At 45.4% G+C, this 17,971-nt stretch overlaps 1 protein-coding gene across 4 annotated transcripts in view; it reads left to right on the forward strand.

Moving 5' to 3' along the window:
* Arhgap28 (Rho GTPase activating protein 28) overlaps positions 1–17,971 on the forward strand; it is a 166,565-nt gene that overhangs the window by 40,581 nt on the left and 108,013 nt on the right. The window contains exon 1 of one of the 4 annotated variants that reach the window (XM_038315334.1): positions 16,187–16,240. The exons of 1 other annotated variant lie outside the window; for it this stretch is intronic. The gene's annotated coding sequence lies outside the window, so the exon portion shown is untranslated. Of the gene's footprint in view, positions 1–16,186; positions 16,241–16,271; positions 16,548–17,122; positions 17,175–17,971 lie in introns of those variants that run through there. 2 more of the 4 variants (XM_038315333.1, XM_038315335.1) reach the window with 2 other exon arrangements.

The following is a 17,971-nucleotide window of genomic DNA, read 5'->3' on the forward strand; positions in this document are numbered from 1 at the left end:
ACAGCCTTGACCATGAAAAACATGCATTTTACCATGAATGACATTCCAACCCCTGAGATTTTTTTTTTTTTTTGGTTTTTCGAGACAGGGTTTCTCTGTAGCTTTTTTTAGAGCCTGTCCTGGAACTAGCTCTTATAGACCAGGCTGGCCTCGAACTCACAGAGATCCGCCTGCCTCTGCCTCCCGAGTGCTGGGATTAAAGGCGTTCGCCACCACCGCCCGGCCCCCTGAGATATTTTTAAAAAGTGAAATTCTTAGAAAATTATAGATTTTAAATTCAGTTTTCATAGAGAAGAGTACATCATGCCCCATATAGTTCCTACGTGTATGAACTGCCACACTGAACACAGTGGAGACGTACATACTTGGGTCTGTTTTCTATGTAGAAACAAATGTAATTACTAATTACATTAATGAGGTATATACTACCTCAATATTTATCTGCATTAATAAAATAGCAATGTCGGAAAAGAGAAGCAGAATTCTCACCAGAAGGGTGAGAATGTGCACCTCTCTCTGTACACCATTGCTAAATGGACTTTTGGTGTCCCAGTCAGGGCACAGGACGTTGGTGAGTTTCCCACTAGGAAGTTAGGTCTGAGAAGCAAAGTGCCTCTGACTATTGCTGCAGTGCTTTAGACATGAAGAGTGTTTGACTTGGGTAACGTGTTTCTAATAAAACGAAAGCTCGCCAGCATGAACTTGGCAAAGGACAGCGCCTTTCCATTTCCTAAAACCCAGAACGACTTGCCCTACTTTCCAGAAGTGCACGTGCGACAGAAGAACAGAATTTCTAGTTCAATTTCCATACAAATTTAGTAGCTTCTTAGAGAAGCAATTGAGAGTGTCTCACGCTCACCTTGTCCAGACATCAATTCTCTTGTGTTTCCTCGGTGTGTGTGCCGTGTATTTCCTTAAACTAACCCACACGAAATTGAAGTCATGATCTTTAATAAATTAATGTTTTAGCAGATGCCTATTAATCTTATTACTAATTGCCACACCCTCTGCTCAGTGCCAAGGATACAGCGGTGCACAAAGCCAAGGGAACAGATTGTGATGTTGATATCCTATAGAAGCAGATGGTCAAATGAGCAAATGTTTAATTAGTGTGTTATGCATTGTAATAGCATGTTGGAGTAAAATAAGACAGGGAATGAGGGAATCTGGGGTGTCAGAGAGCTAGATGAAGGACGGTTACAGTTTAAAACAGAATATTAGGGAGGGATTCGCCCCAGAAAGGACATTTATGTTGTGCCTGGAGGGAAGGAGGTGGTGTCCTTGGAGTGGGTACAACATGGCAGGGTAGGAGAAGATATGGAGGAGGTGGTAGTGGGTCAGATGCTGCAGGGCTGTGCATGCCCCCCATCCTTTGTGCTGGAAAATGAATATAGGCCCCATACGTGCTAGGAACATGCTCTACTATTGAGCTGTGCCCAGTCCCATGCATTTAATACATGCTAGGAACACGCTCTACCACTGAGCTGTTCCCAGCCCTACACACTTCATACATGCTAGGAACACACTCTATCACTGAGCTGTTCCCAGTCCCATGCAATTCATACGTGCTAGGAACACACTCTGCCACTGAGCAGTTTCCAGCCCCATGTACCTCATACATGATAGGAACATACTCTACCACTGAGGAACAACAACACTCTCTACTACAAAGCTGTCTGCTGCCCCTTGCAGTTCTTGCTTGCTAGGCATGTGCTTTACCACGGAGCTGTTTCCAGTGGTTTCCAGTTCCATGGGTGCTTGCCTCACATGGTGTGCTAACCACTTCTTTTGTGTCAGGAACTCTGTAAAGTGCCAAAGACACTACAGGGTCTATAAACTTGCCTGCCATGCAGTAGGTCCATATTTCACAGTGTCTCTGTCCATGACAGACAGCACGTGTGATAGTCATCCACTTCACAGTGACTCTGTCCGTGATGGACACACGTGTGGCAGTCATCCACTTCACAGTGTCTCTGTCCGTGACGAACACACATGTGACAGTCATCCTACAAAACTACATCTTCTAGCGATGTCACAGCTGTCTCAGAGTGTATGGGTTTACTCTGATGTTTGCACAGCGACAGAATCAGCTACCTACACATCTCAGGAATGTGGGATTGAAACATGCCTTCCCAGTCTTACATTTCAGGAGAGTTTAACGTCCTTGAAAGCGCAAAATGCCCAAGGGCCTACCTATATTGTATGCTGCTTAAAAATAATGAGCAAGAACATATCTTGAACATTGTATGCTAAGGGTATTATAGAGTCTCATTGTCCATATCGGGCTATTTAGTGTTCACAGCATTTCCATGAAGTGGGCATCATTATTCCTGCCTTAGGAAACCGAGACCCAACAAAGTTAAGGAACTTGTCCGAGTTACGTAGTGAATCATCAGCATAACTGGATTTCAGACCCAGGGAATTTCACCGTAGGGTCACCAGTCTAGCCTCTCAAAGGAGCTAGATCAGCTCTTATGAAGACGACCCCCGCAAGGTGAGGTGCGAGATCAAGGCCCACCGTGAGACAGGCCGTGGAGTCCGGCAGGCCTGAGGTCACGCTCTGACTTCTCCCAAGTGTTTTCTATTACCTCTTCCGTTTTCACTTCCTCAGAGACAGGGAGGATGATGTCTCATGGGTGCATTGTCAAGACATAATAACTTGGCATAGAAACATCATGGCTCAGTGCTTGGCTCAGTGTGAATGTTTAATCGATACTCAATTTCCCCTTTTGGTCACAAAAATATCTTTAGTGATAATTTTCCTTGCAGGTCTGTTTAAAGATAATTCTTTAGCCGGTGTGATTTTTCTTGTCGTATGAAATGGGCTTAAAGGCCAAGGTTTTGCATATAAATACAGCATCATTTTCTCTCTCTCCCTCCCTCCCTCCCTCCCTCTCTCCCTCCCTCTCTCTCTCTCTCTCTCTCCCTCCCTCCCTCTCTTTCTCTCTTCCTCTCTTCCCCCCCCCGTGTGTGTGTGTGTGTGTGTGTGTGTGTGTGTGTGTGTGTGTGATTATTTTTAAAGTCAAATTAACTTCTTTTCTCTCTGATGAGGAAAAACTGGGTGTCTGTGTTGGACCCAAGCCTGCCTTGCTTTTTGCCACCTACCTCACAAAGCCCTATGGTGTCTGCAAACCTGCCTGTATCCTTGAAGCGTGCTTTTGTATTACTGGTAAGACTTCATCCGACAGGATGACCTGCTGATGAAACACTTGCAGAAGAACCATGGCAAACTGCTTGCGTCTCTAATTATTCCTGAATAGTCAAGAACACAAACATCACGATATGGCTATAAAATACTCCCCGAAGGAGAAGACTAAGAGAATCTACACTCCTGCCGCGTGAAAGCAGGGTTTGTAATCAGTCCTCGTTATTCCCAGGTGTGTGTGTGTGTGATAGCCATACCGGACAAAGTCCTCAACCTCTCCACGTCTCCATTTCCACTCATAGCGCAGTGATACAGTAAGTGCATGTGCAACATTTGGAACTTAGTCTAGCTAGTGCAACACTTGGAACTTAGTCTAGCTAGTGCAACACTTGGAACTTAGTCTAGCTAGTGCAACACTTGGAACTTAGTCTAGCTAGTGCAGCACTTGGAACTTTTAGTCTAGCTAGTGCAGCACTTGGAACTTGGTCTAGCTAGTGCAACACTTGGAACTTAGTCTAGCTAGTGCAACACTTAGAACAGTAGACAGTACCTGAGGAGGGCTGGTGGTTTGACTGTGAATTTACCCTCTGTCTCATTTTTGAGATGTTCAGTTCCTAGCTGTTGCATTATTTTGGGAGATGGAGCCTAGCAAGTAGCTCACAAGGGACATGGCTTTGAAGCGCGTGTCTTGTCCTGGCTCTTTCTTTGTTTCCTGTTCACCATGAGGTGAAGCGCCTCTCTGCTGTGCTCCCACTGACAGTGTCCTGACGTAATGTGTGGGGCCAAGCGACGATGAGCTGAACCCTCTGAAAGGCTTAGTGCCATAAACCCTTCCTCCTCCTGTTTGTGTCAGGTTTCTGTACTGGGGAAAATCTGACCACTACATTATTATTCTTATTCTTATTCTTCTTATTCTTATTATTATTATTATTTATTATACATTATTATTCAAGAGGAAGAACTTTTCTTTCCTTTTCCTTTTTTATTTATTATTATTATTATTATTATTTTATTAAGGATTCTATCTAATATGCTTGGCTGGCCTGGAACCGTTTCTTTAGTAATGGTTGATATCCACGTCCTTAGTGTTAGAATACAATTGTGTGCCACCACACCCGACGTGTGTAGTGCTGGGTGTAGAACCCAGGGCGGCAAGCACACTAGCCAGACATTCTACCAATGGAGCTACAGACGCAGCCCAGGGCACCTTGACTGTTTCCATGCCTCAGTATAGAAATATAGACAACACTTGGGCTTCTTAGTATACGAAGCATAAACCATCCATGAAAACAAAAAAATGGTCTTGTTTATGAATGGCCACTAATTGTCAACATTACCAAACATGGTAGTCTGTTGGGTAATTTAAGGAACTTGCTTATCTCGTAGCCATGTTTGGCTTACTCCTCGCTCATGTGTGGATGTGGACGTGATTTTATGATGAAGTCCATACCTGTCCTTGTTATTGTTCGTTTCAGCAGAAAGATTACCAAGGACAGTTGCTCACTGTCTAAGCTGTAGAAAGGAGGCAATAAAATGAGGCCTTCCTAGAAATAGGGGGTAAAAGCAGCTGTCGTCCTGAGACTTCATGCTAATCCTTGGCGGGGAGCAACCAGGAGCCAGACTGGCTCTACACTGCTCTCTGAAAACTCACGCATCTTGTCAGCCCTCACTCCGGGCACAACCCCTCCTCGCCATCGCTTCCGCTGGCTTCCTTCCCAGTAGCCATTCTGGGACTGCTCAAGCCGTCCAGGAAGCCAGAGCTTCACTTACAGCCGTCTTCACTACGGAAAAGCTCTCTGATGCTGGTGTCACAACCTATTTGAACCCTGTCTGGGGTGGGTGGGGTAAGGCAATGGCTGCGTGTTTGGATCCCTAGCACCCGCGGTAAATCAGGGTATGGTATGTTCGCAATGAGGTGCCAGCGAGGCAGACAGAACTTGATCCCCGGTGCTCCCTGTCTGGCCAGGCTGAGCAAGTCAGTGAGCTCCAGGTTCAGAGAGATCATGCGGGGTACCTGGCTCCTTTCGCACAACCCACTCCTAGGGATGCTGTTTCGGAATAAAAACCTCTTCCTTCTTTCTGAAAGCTGTGTTGTGGCCCATTGTGTATGGACGCCGCCTTTGCTGAATCCACTCATCACTCGGTGGACTCTTTGGTTGTCTTCGTCTTTTGGCTCTTATGAGTGGAGCTGTAATAAACACAGGAGTCATATCTCTTTGCATACTGATTTCACTTCCTCTGGCTGTGTGCCCAGGAGTGGGATTTTTTTTTGAGGGGGGTCATATGTTAGTTCTATTTTTAATGTTTTGAACAGTCTCCACACTGTCTTGCATAGAGCCTATGCTGATTTACAGTGCCCCCAACAGCAAGGATTCTGTTTCCTCTTCGTCCTTGCTAGCACTTGTCATTTTCTAGACAGTCATCTTGATGAAGGCAGAGAATGCATGCATCTTGGCTGCTCACTGCTTCGTGTCTCTAACACAGGGCCCGCTGTGGTCAGACACTCAAAGATAGTTGAGTGAAGGAATAATTTCTTAGATCTCAGCCTGGGCTGGGACAAGATGAAATGTACTATATGCTACAGAGTTCCTGCTGTGAGGCGAGCCAACTCGCCATCCGGTTTCTCTTCACCTCTGTGCCCCATCTTCCCAGCCAGGTCACATACAGCTTACTGAATAATTGCCACGGTTAATTGGCTATGCAGCTACAAAAGCCGAGTGAGTAAGCAAATATCAAAATCAGTTTATCGCTAGATATTAACACTGAGTCAGGCTGCTGGGTGACCTGATTTCTCTATTTTCTCACCTCCCCTCTTTCAGAAGAAAGGCATTTTGTAGATATAAGACTCACTTTATTGTGCATTTGCAACTGTCTGGGCCTTTGCTTTTTTGGACAAGATAAGCATGTTACTTTGATATTGAGATCAGACCTTCCACAATGTGGAAATTGCCTCCAAAGATGAGTCGGTTTATTAAATTGCCACTCTCTGAATCCCTGCCCTTGTAGGCGTCTCATTTGCATAAGGACATCTAGTTCATGTATAAAAATAGTTGAGATGGTGACTGTGCTCCACCGTGTTATTTAATGCTACCAGGCCCTTTCTTTTACTGTACTTGTTACATAGGAAGTCCAATTTAGGCTTAGTTACTTGTCGGTGGTTCTTTGAACAGTGGTCCTAGACACTCAGGGCAGGGATAACAAGCACACTGTCACGTGTGTGTTGGTGATGATGAGTGAGATGTCACGGAGCTTAAGGGTGACTCCTAATCTGTGACCAGAATTCCAAACTGGCTTTAGATAATTTTTATTCTGCTGTTTTTGAGCACCCACGAACTTTGATGATTAGTGCTCGGGGTTGAGGGGAAGGAGACGTGGCATACTTAGAGGAAAAGGAGTGGGGTAGAAAGCTAGAGATTCAAATTTCATGTTGCACGATATACATACGCCCACTGTGGATTTGGTCTTGATAAAGTGATGCCTTCGTCATTTCGGTGACCTTTTTGTGCAGTGAAAGACAGAGTTGAGTGCAATCTGAGAAGGTGGTGGGTTAGGATAAGAGAGGGAAGGTGGTGGGTTAGGATAAGAGGGAAGTGGCAGGCTGTAAAAGCCATCAGTCTGGGAAAACATTTCTAGCCCAGATAATCTGAACATTTGGATAAATCTTCAAAATGCGCCTGAAGAAAACCCACTGAACAGAAGAGGGAAAAACCAGGGAGCTGTTTTCCTGTTTAGGAACCTGCTAAGAAGAGAAGAAACAGAGTACAGCTCTCTCTCTCTCTCTCTCTCTCTCTCTGTGTGTGTGTGTGTGTGTGTGTGAGAGAGAGAGAGAGAGAGAGAGAGAGAGAGAGAGAGAGAGAAAGAGAGACAGAGAGAGAGAGAGAGAGAGAGAGAGAGAGAGAACAGTGAGCATGCTCAGGAAGGAACTACTTAACTAAGCAAACTCAGGAAAGAGCCACCCCCTATAGAGTATGTACAGATCCCTTGACGAAAGCCCCCATGTTTCCCAAGTTCCCAAGGACACTGCTTTGGTAGTAACCGCTGCAGGGAGTTAACCATCGACCACTCTTACATCTTGACTGTACTGAGTTTGGTTGTATGTTTATCAGCATACGAGCCCACTGGTGTTTAGTTATAATAATAAACTCAGTGAAAAGAGGCTTCAAATACCATTAAGAATTCACAGGAAAATAATTCTTGCCAGGGACTAACTTAGCCAGACATTGAGTATCCTGCCTTCATGACCTCAGGCCCATTGGATTCTGCAAGGCAGAAATCCAATGGAGAATGACTTTATGTTGGCCGAAAGTGAGCTAAGTCCGATTCTGTTCGGAAGCTTGCCTTAGAGTTCAAATCAATAGTTACTTCTACATCCAATCTTTGTGTCTAATCAACTCAAGTCTGAAGACAGATATTGGACTTGCCATAGTACACGCTGACCTACAACTCAAGAAAGGGCTGAGTATTAACAGTTGTAAGTAGACGTAAGGTAGCTCAGGGATAAAGGTGCTTGCTCCCAGGGCTGGCATGCTGGATTCAGTCCTTGTAACCAACGCGGTGCAAGGAGACACTGACTCACATCTGGCTTCTGACCTCCACAGGTGCACGGTGGCAGGCTTGGCCACTCGCCCCAATAAAAAGACATAAATGAATGCATGCAAAAGACTTTTATTTTATAAAACAGAAATTTAAGTGTTTGTTGGATACCAGATGTTTTGTCTCATCTGCTCAGAAGACTTTAAGCCTCATGACCAATACAAATGTAAGGTATTTTCAACAGGCAAGTTACAGTCTTAAGAAAAAAATTAAAAAAACAAACAACAACAACAAAAAAAAAACCAGAATCCTCCAGCTCAACATTGTTGCTGATGCTGGCCAGACTGTAGCCGTCCGGGCCAGTGTTATCAGCTGGTACGGGGTCTGATGACTAGTGCCTGCATGTTTATGAATGAGTGCTTCTGCAGGTTTTCATTCTCATAACCACTTCGTATGGTTATTGAGGTAAACCTGGTTTTATGCAACGAAGCAGTCCCTGTACCCAGTGTTTTCTGTGTGGGTTGGTACTAGATGTTGCTCAGTCATTGGGTAGTGTTGGCAGTGTGTGTAACTCAGTCAGTGGGTAGTGTACCACTGTTGGTACGTCATGTTACTCAGTCTGTATGTAGTCTATCAGTGTTGGTATTGGGTGTCACTCAGTTGTTGGCTAGTGTATCAGTGTAGGTATTGCATGTCACTCAGGTGTTGGGCGGTGTATCAGTGTAGGTATTGCATGTCACTCAGGTGTCTGGTAGTCTATCAGTAAGGCCATCTGGCTGGAGTTTTCCCTGTGGGAATGTCTTACATTATCAGGTTCTACATGATTAAAAACATGAGTAGATTCCGTTTCTTCCTGCCAGTTATGGTAATTCATCTACCAAGGAATGTATCTCTTTCTAGAAACTGGGGTTTCTTGGCAGAAACTGGGACTCGGTTCATGTTTTGTTAGGGTCTATTTTCCAGGTTTAGGTACCATCTTTTCTTTCCTGACATTGATCATTTTTGTTTCTTCTCCGTTTTTCGTTCTTGTTTTGTTTCATTTATTTGTTTTTATCAACCCCATGGCTGTTCCCAACATGATCTTAGAGCTAGTGTTTGTTGGCCCAGTACCAGCTTGTTTATGCTAGGCTCTACCCATGGGGCTGTCTGATAATGGGGGGAAAAGGGGGCTGAGCGACCCTGGGGACCTGTACTGCAGTTTGAGACTCTGTGTTAGATATCTGAGAAAACAACATGAGCAGGGGAAGCTTTGCTTTGGCTCAGAGTTCCACACGTGTCAGGTCATGGTCACCGCGCCTTCGTGCGCCTCGGCCTGTGATAAGAGCAATCATGGAAGAAGTAGTCACGGAGCAAAGCTCTTACCATCATGGTGGTCCTGAGGCTGACAGAGGCGTCCAGAAAGAGGGCCAGAGAATATAAGACCCGAGGACATCCCTAGTGACCTACTTCCATTCCTAAAGTTTCCAGTATGCTTCCAAAGAGCACCATCAAGACATCAGCCTACAACTCAGCAGCAGGCATTTCCTTTTCAGACCATAATACTCTTCCTTCCCTGGTCATCTTTTCCGCTTCGGTTATTCCTTTGTGTGTGGATCCTTTCTGGTCTTATCCTGGTGTCTCTTACTCTTCCATGGCTATTTTATAGTCAAGATCCTTGGTCCTGTGACACCTGCTGCATGCACGACCCCACCTGACACAGAAGTCCACTGTGTATTACTGAGCTTACTCCCACTTGTTTATGATTAGCTGAGTCTACACTTTGACTTCTGCTGTGTGGTGCCTGTGTCTTGTAACCACACTGGTTTTCTTGTGGACAGCGTACGTGTGCAGCGGTAGTCTCCTATCTCACTGTATTTCCTATTTTCCCCTAGATGTTGTCTCTTTACCCCACCCCCCCATTTTTCTGGCCTTCTTTTTGGATTACTTGAGAAAATTTCTTATTCTGTTTTATCTTCTCTCTCATGATACATCACCCTGATCAATACTTTTATACTTTACACCCCTAGATCCCAACTCTCAATATGACTTCGTATACAGTGTAGGCACCTGATGGCTTTGTGATCTCTCTTTCTCCATCCTGAACTCCTGGCTCCTGTTGTCCTTGCTCTTACCACATCCACCACGCACTGCAAAATTCATCATTACTAACTTTTGTTAGTAATAACAGTCAGTCATATTTGAAAGAAATAAAAGCAAATAAATAAATAAATAAATAAAAGGTTTCTTTCTGTGTCTACACATACCTGCCACTCCCATAGCTTTGATTCTCTGGTGTGATTCCAAGTTTTCATTGAGAATTATTTTGTCACCACTGGAGAAACTAACATGCTCCGAAGTGCAACTCGGCCACTGTGTGTCCTCTGCACCTTTGCATAAGTCTAAGACACTATTTATTCAGTCTTTCTTTTTGAAGACTGAGACCACGAGACTATAGTAGAGATAGAGGCTGGGTGTTTTACTTTCTCCTTTCAGCCCTTTTGAGATGCCCTTCTGACTTTTGCTGCTGCTTTGTCTGAGGGAACTTTATGTCCCTCTTTGCTTTGTCCATTTGTCTGTGGTCCCTCTGTCTTTCTACTCTGATGCTTCTTGTTTGTTCCCTGTTTTTTTCAGTGATGGTATCGCAACACACTGGCCTGCGGTTTTCTTTGCGTTGTCTTTCTTGAGGTTCTTTGAATTTCTTTAAGCTGTGACATAATTTTCAACAGATTTGGGAGGGGGTGAAAATTTAACAGCTATATTTTAAAATTGGTTTCCTGCCCTCGGGTCCTATCTAGAACTTCAGCAGCAGGTCTGTTAAGCGTGTCCCTCGTCCCAGGGGTCACTAGGAAGAGGTTCAGTTTTTCCAATTCCTCCCCAATTTTTTTTCTGTTCCAGTTTGGATGTTTTTCAGATTGTTTAGTCTTCAAATTTATTGAACTCTTATTTTGTGGCTAATTAATGGCCGATAAGCTTATCTTATATATTCTTCATGTCAGACATGCCTTTCATCTCCAGAGGGTCGCAAGCTCTCCTGTCTTCTGTTTTCCCCTCATGTGTTTCCTTTTAAAGTTTTCGGTCATCTGAGCATGTTTACACTCACGCTTTCATTGGCTGGCCTGTGAGGTCTTACATCCTACTGCGTCTGGATTCCTGTGCCTGTTCCCTTCTTTCCCTGCATGGGACTTGTGTCAGATTGAATGCTGGGCTTGTTTTCTTCTTGTTATTGTTTAGTGTAAGATAAGTGAAGGTTTTGTTGTATTTCCATTAAAATGGTTAGGGCAGACCCCAGAGTAGAGGTGACCAAGCTTCACGGAAGTAGACTTCTGAGGTCACGACCTCAAGGCCCAGACCCTCCAACAAAGACTTTCTATTCCAACTGGACAGGACTTGCATGTCAGCCAGCCAAGGGAGCTCAGGGGATTGTTTAATTTATAGAAACTCGTTTGTTTTTTGTCAGACTCCATAAAGCTGACCCTGCACATTGCGACTTGATCTTCAGTCTCCAACCCCAGTGAAATGCCATATGGATTTCTTTGTCTGCCTAGCTCCTTCCTGTCTGGCACTTGGGCCTTTTTCCTCACAGATTCTTTCTGCCTGAGCCTTCAGAATGTTGTTCTGTGTCCCCCTCGCTGGAGGAGACCACGGTGTTCTCGAGTCTGTCCTCCTGGGGCTGCCGTTGGAGCTCCCTACCAGACAGAAAGCAAGCTGGAATGAACTCACCTCTTCCCTCCTCTCTTGGACCACAGCCGATCCTTCCTTTGCCTAATATCTGTAAACAGTTTCTCAGAGTTAATCTAGTTCCCTAGTTGTTTATAGCTGAAAGGCCAATCTAGTCCAGTTTATGAGGACACTGTGAGTGTCTCCTAGACATTCAGGCACCCGTTGAGTCTGTCAACAGAAGAGTCCTGGAGATGACTCTGTGCAGGATCAGCTTGCACTGAGCTTGGACCCAAGACTCTGGTGGCACATCCCAGACAGGTAGGGGCTATGACAATTGGGAGGAAAGGGGTGACCTGGGACTCCCACTCTTTCTGAGACATTTTCCAAAGTCTTCTCGTGTAACAGGTATGTGAGTCGGGGACAGCTCGTGGGTTCAAACTCTTTCAGGTGTAAGAAGGACTCTCGGACTGGAGGCTCTGGATCTCCTGTTTCGTGTATGGGCTTAGATAGCCTCCTCCATTCGAATGTTTCTGGCGCTTCCTTTGAGTTTTCTTCTGTATCCGAGCTGTTGATTAAAGATTCCTAAAAGCACTCTCTTTAGGGCTTGGCATTTATAATTTACTTACCATCACCATGACCTGGCTAAGGCAGACGCCAACATGTCTGTGCCTGCTTTCACTCACGAAGAAAGCACAGTTCAGAGAGATGGAGAAATTTACCCAAGATCATACAATTGAAAGTGATACAGCCAGGATTTGAACCTATGCCCTTCTCACTTTGTGCTTGGCATTCTTTTTTTTTGAGACAAAGTCTCCTGTATCCCAAGCTGGCCTCTGGTTCACCGTATAGCTGAGGATGATCTTGAACTTCTGGTACCCTTGCATCTGTCTCCCAAGTGCAGTTGTTACAGACATGTACCAGAAGGGCCCAATTTTATATGGTGCTGAGGATGGAACCCAGGGCTTCATAACCGCTAGGTAAGAGCTCGAAAGACTGAGCTAAATTCTGTTTGCATGGCATGTTTGGTATCAGGCTGCCTGTCCCTCCCTTATCACAGGCTACCTTTGTGCTGCCGGTGACTTCTGTTTGTCTCCTTGGCATTTGAATCAGTTGAGACTGTGAAGGTTGTAGTTACAAATCTGTGTCTTCCTAGCCCAGCGGAGCCTCCCGAAGGCAAGCTAGGGTGGAGAAAAGGAGCAGGAAATGCCGTCTCTTTTGTTAGTCACCTTAAAAAAGAAACAGCCCTAAGTGATTGGAATTAATTTAATTAATTAATTAATGTTAATAATGTAATGTAATTAAATATCAAAACTACATCTGTCAGAGTGACTTCGTTTTACCTGCTTTTGTCCCTACAGAGTTTAGTTTCTGGAGTCAGCCAGTATTGGAGAGTGACTGCCTAGACGGCAAAAGATGCGAACAAGGGACAGCATCTCTTTATTTCTGTTGTGTTGTGAAGCATACATGCCCAGTACCTGCAAACTGGAGGGTACTGTGTTCTCTGATATTTGTTGCTTTGTGTCAGACATATAAATTCTCTTCTCTGACAAGACAGGGTTTATATGTTCTATTCTGTCGAAAACACTTATTTAATAATAGCAACGCCAGATGTTCAGCAGTTATTGATAAATCGCGTTAAAGTAAGACATGTGCAATGCCACAAGCAGCATAAGCGGAGCCCCTGGCCAGTTCCTTGAACTTACATTTTTATTGGCTAGTCAAATACAGTACGGGTCTTGATTACCTTTGTCAGAACAGGGTAAAGCACTTTCTACAGCATCCCTGGGTGGCCGCCTGTCAGCATCCCCAGGGAGGATGCCACAGCCTCCGGGTGCTTCTCGGAGCTCCATCAGCTTTCCCTTTCCCAACCCCAGGCTGAAGTGCTACCTGTTCTGGAAGGCAGAGTTGGTACCGCATCTGGAAACCTTCTGCAGCTGAATTCACAAGCTCTGCAGATGGGTTCAGGGCCAGAGGCTAATTATAAGGTGAGGGAGTCAGAAGCTGTTAAGAATCCATTTCAGAGCTCCTGAAAAATCTGTAATTAGTCAATAAAAAAAAAACACCTCCAGCGTTTGCAGCTCCAAGCAAGAGGAGATGCGGGCAGAAGGAGACGGGTGGAATTCTATCGTCTCTGAAACTCTGAGCTCAGAGAAACATGGGAACAGGTCCTTGTAGGCAGCAGTTGCTTGCTTGTCTCTCTGCTGATTTTATCTCACCACCCTGTGTTCTTGGGAGATGTATTGGCCTAAATCTGTAGCACATGTATGAGATACAAGAGATTCTTTTTATTTGGGAACAAGATTGATAACATTTGGAGTTAGCATTTATAAATATTTATTTTCTGTTATTACTGCTTACGAGGACATCTGGAGTGGGGCATGTCTCCTCTCATGTTAGGAAGTGAGAGCCTGGAAGGTACGGGGGGAGGGGGGGAAGAAGTGAGACAGGGACCGTTCTGTTTCCGAAGCAGAGTAAGAGATCTCTGAAAAGTAGGAGAGCATTGTGTTCAGACGATCTTCTTATGTGGACAGATCTGATCTCTTGGTAACGACATTAAATGGGCAAATACCTAATAAAATCACATTCTTCCTGGCATGTGGACTCATGAACAACCGTCAAGCAGTGTCTGCTCTCTCTGGCAGCTTGAGCTAGATTCAGGCAGTAAGAGAAAGCCTAAACTGGTATTGTTTCCCCTTCTCTCTTCTCCCCCAGCATGCTTGTTTCAAGTAATAGTAAGCGGATCAGGAAAGCCACGAGGGAACCCGAGTCTTTGTTCCTTATGTCAGGTCATGCTCTTTAAAAAGAGAAAGATCAGCGGGCCCCACTGTCACCATCTCCGGGGTATAAAGGGCAGCAGAGAGCAGCCTTTGGGCTTAAGAGAAGCAAGTTGAGAAATGTGCCCCACCCCAAGGTGGCGTTTCCTTCAGTGGGTTAACTCATTTTGCCTGTTGCACCCAAGGGGTTCCTCTGTGTATCCATCCCTCGACGCCACAGTCCTGAAAGCGGATGGAGCCGGAAAGCCAGGATGCGCAAGACGATTCCAACCCAGAGAGACAAAAACTGTGTTCTCCCTCAGGCGCAGACGGCTGTGCTGTGTGCACGTGGACACACGCTGTGCGTGCGTGTGTGTAAGGCCGTGAGAAACAGCTAGGAAGACTGCTGACACAGGGCAGTAGTGAGTGCTGGAAAAAGGAGGAGGTGGGCAGAGTGGACCACAAAAGAAAGGAGACTGGGGATGGGTTATAAGGGAGGACCAGAGGTAGAGGGGGTGGGGGAGATGTGGCGGAGGGAGGGTCACTAAGGTGCACTTCGTTCAAAGTCACAGTGATGTCTAAATCTTATACTGGTTTAGATAATGAAAATTGAAGTGAATACACAGTTCTGATTCCTCAGTGATTTTTCAAGTGCTTTTCATCTCATTTCCTCTGGGTTGTTCCTCCACGGAAGAGGCCGTGAACATTCTCTACTCCAGTGCGTGCGTGCCGCTTATCCCTTACCCCGGACCCTTGAGATCTGCTTTAAGATTTTGGAGCTGTGATTTTTTTTTTTTTTTTAAGGCTTCGGAGCATTTGTACATCCCCGATCTGAAAATCTGAAACTGGAAATCCAGACTCGAAGGGCACCACTCAAAATGTTTCAAATTTTGGAGCCTTTCCAGTGTGGAGTTTTCAGATAGATCCTAGGTTGGCCAGGCGGTGGTGGCATGCGCCTTTAATCACAGCACTCTGGAGGCAGAGGCAGGCAGATCTTTGTGAGTTCGAGGCCAGCTTGGTCACAGAGAGAGTTCCAGGATAGGCTTCAAAGGTACAGAGAAACCCTGTCTTGAAAAGCCAAAAACAAACAAACTAACAAAGAGGAACACCAGATGGATGCTAGGCTGCATTCACACCAGGCCGACTGTCAATAGAACACTGTGTCTGCCTTTGTCAGAAACTACACAATTCATCCTTTCAGTCACCAAACAGGTATGTACTTACTATTTGCTGACATGTATTGCATGTTAACATGCGATGAGAGCAGTTATTGTCACTGGAAATAATAAACCAGACAGCAAATGAGTTTGCTACCTCTCCTTGAACCTCCATGCTCATGGGGCAGTCCCATAGTATGTAAACAAAAATGCAGTCTTTAATTAGAGTCATTTTTGTCTTGCGTTGGGGATTGAACTCAAGTCCTCGAGCTCCCGGAACAAGCTAGACAAGTGCTCTCCCAGCGAGCAACAACTCCAGCCTGTAATTTTTGAGAGGAAATAGGTTAGCTTTTAAAAATCCGACTACTGCTGACTGATAAGTGTGTAACAATAGACAGGAAGTTAAATATTGTGCTGTAATCACAGTATGATCATGTGGTGTGGGGGGGGTTGTGTATGTGTGGCACATCTGGTGTGTGTGTGTGTGTGTGTGGTGTGTGTTACTGGGGATGGGGCACAGCCTTGTGCACATCGTGCCTAGTTTTCCACGGCTCTGACCTACATAGAACCCTAAACGTGGGGTTGGTCTTTCATGTTCATCGTTTGTGGCTCTCACAGTGGGTCTGCAAAGTACATGTTATCAGTCCCATTCATCCACATGAAAAGGTTGAGGTCTATAAGGGACCGAATTTGGTCAAGATGGTAGAACGTATCTGTGGTGAAATCCTCTGCAGTCATACTTTTACCTTCTGACCATAAGTCACGGTTTGTGTCTGCGCTATGGCTCGACACATATTGGATTAATCAGCCACAAATTCTTTCCTTCCTACATTTCACATTAAAAGTCTGAAGACTAGAAACCCTCGATATCACAAGAGATCCACTTTTTGCCTCTGACTCTTACGGTTACTCTTAATGGAGCCTGTATCTACTTAGGGGAAACGTGTTTCTAGATCTCAGTCACTGCCCAGCTTTTCCAAATCAGCCTCCCGACTGCTAATTGCACTTCCAAAGTAAGTCTTCCTTGGGGAAATGGATGGAAGTTTGAGCTGAGACACAAACAGGAAGGCGGCCAGGCGACGGTTGTCCGGCAGGGAGCAGCTCTTTATACAGCTGAAGGGCAGAGGGAATCTGCTCTCCACAGAGCCCTGGACTGCACTGCCCTTTCTTCCTTGGCTGTGGGAGGACAGGGCAGCACTCGGTGGTGTGAGGTTGAGAAGGCTGGCTGGAGATGGCGTCCCTGCCTCCAGGCCATTAGGGCGCACCCTGACAGAGCTGTTGCTGTGTCTCTCGTCTCTGAAACTTTTGTCCTGCTGGTCGGTAAGTCTCCAGATGGTCCCGTCAGCAGCATCGCAGACTCTGGGCTCCTTTCTGAGGCCGTGTCTCCCCTTTATTTTAAAAGAAGGGAGCAAAATTGGCTGCAAGAGCTGTTTATAAAAGCCAGTTTCCAGTGGCTGCTTTGGTGGCGCTGATGATAATTATCTTGGTCATTTATAGGTACATCGTGTGACAATAGTAAATTGTGATCGTTTTAGCCCTTTACGGGGGCGGGGGGAGGGGCTTGTTCTGGTGTTGATTATGGATGTGAGCTTCTAACACGTGATACAGAAAGAAACAAAGTAAATCTTAGTACTGATGTAAAAGACTGGTTTTAAAATGTCTTAATGCATTGCCTTAAGAATGCATGGCTTAAAGGCTCTCGGTTCTAGTCCCTAGTTTGAGGTGAGTGGCTTGAAACAGCCTAATCCAGTCTTTCCAGGTAGACTGGGAATTTTAGTAACATTTACTCCAGTAGACTCTCACTCTGCCAGCTGTTCCACCCCTGCGTGGAGTTATTTTCATCTCTAGTCAGGGTCACAAAGCCTTGCCAGCTCGATTTTTGTTCTGAGACAAAGGACACCACTAGCCAGGAGTGAGTGGCCTTGGCTGTGGTCCCCCAGAAGATGGGTGAGTAGGACCTTCATTTCTGTGCTGCTCCATAGGACAGACTTCTGCTCCGGGGTTTGGGGTTTGGCTGATTCCCATCTGTCCTTGGCATCTGCCCTTTGACCTCTGTGTGCAGGTTTTCCCTTTGCTTTCTGTGCAGACTGCTTTGGGTTAATTAGCACCCATGATGAGTGTGTGCTGAAGCCCAGACCTAATGAGCTCAATTGCAGGAGCCTTACAGACACAGGCTCCTCTCGGCAGCGCGTCCACATTGTCCATTAACCTCTCCTCCTGCTTGGTTTCCCCACCGGGGTCATCTGTGCACCCTCCCTCTCTCCTGTCTGTATCGTGTGCAGGAGGGCACAGGACAAGAGGAAGCAGAACAGCCGCACGTTTCAATTTTATTTCCTTTAAATTATATCTGAATCCTCTGAATGTGGATTTTATTTTTTAACTTAAATACACTATCTTTATATTTTTAAATCCGCACCCATAGTTATTTGGCTTTAAGATTGTTCTAACTAGAGCATTTTGTAATCTAAAAGCAAAGACCACTTGGACCCCCACGACACCTTCTTTCTGGAGTCTCCTAGAGTGCATCAGGAAGCCCACCTTGACGAAATGTTGTTTGCTTGTGGACTGTGTGGAGGGTAGGATGCATTGCATTGGTGGGCGGTAAATCTTGGATTTCGGTCATAGACAGAAGCAGCTGCCAACTACAGGCCCAGAATACCGTAAGCAATTCCATCATGGTACTTATGGGACATTAGCGTGACTCTCTCTCTCTCTCTCTCTCTCTCTCTCTCTCTCTCTCTCTC

This window comes from Arvicola amphibius, chromosome 18 (assembly GCF_903992535.2).
Source record: "Arvicola amphibius chromosome 18, mArvAmp1.2, whole genome shotgun sequence".
NCBI lineage: Eukaryota > Metazoa > Chordata > Mammalia > Rodentia > Cricetidae > Arvicola > Arvicola amphibius.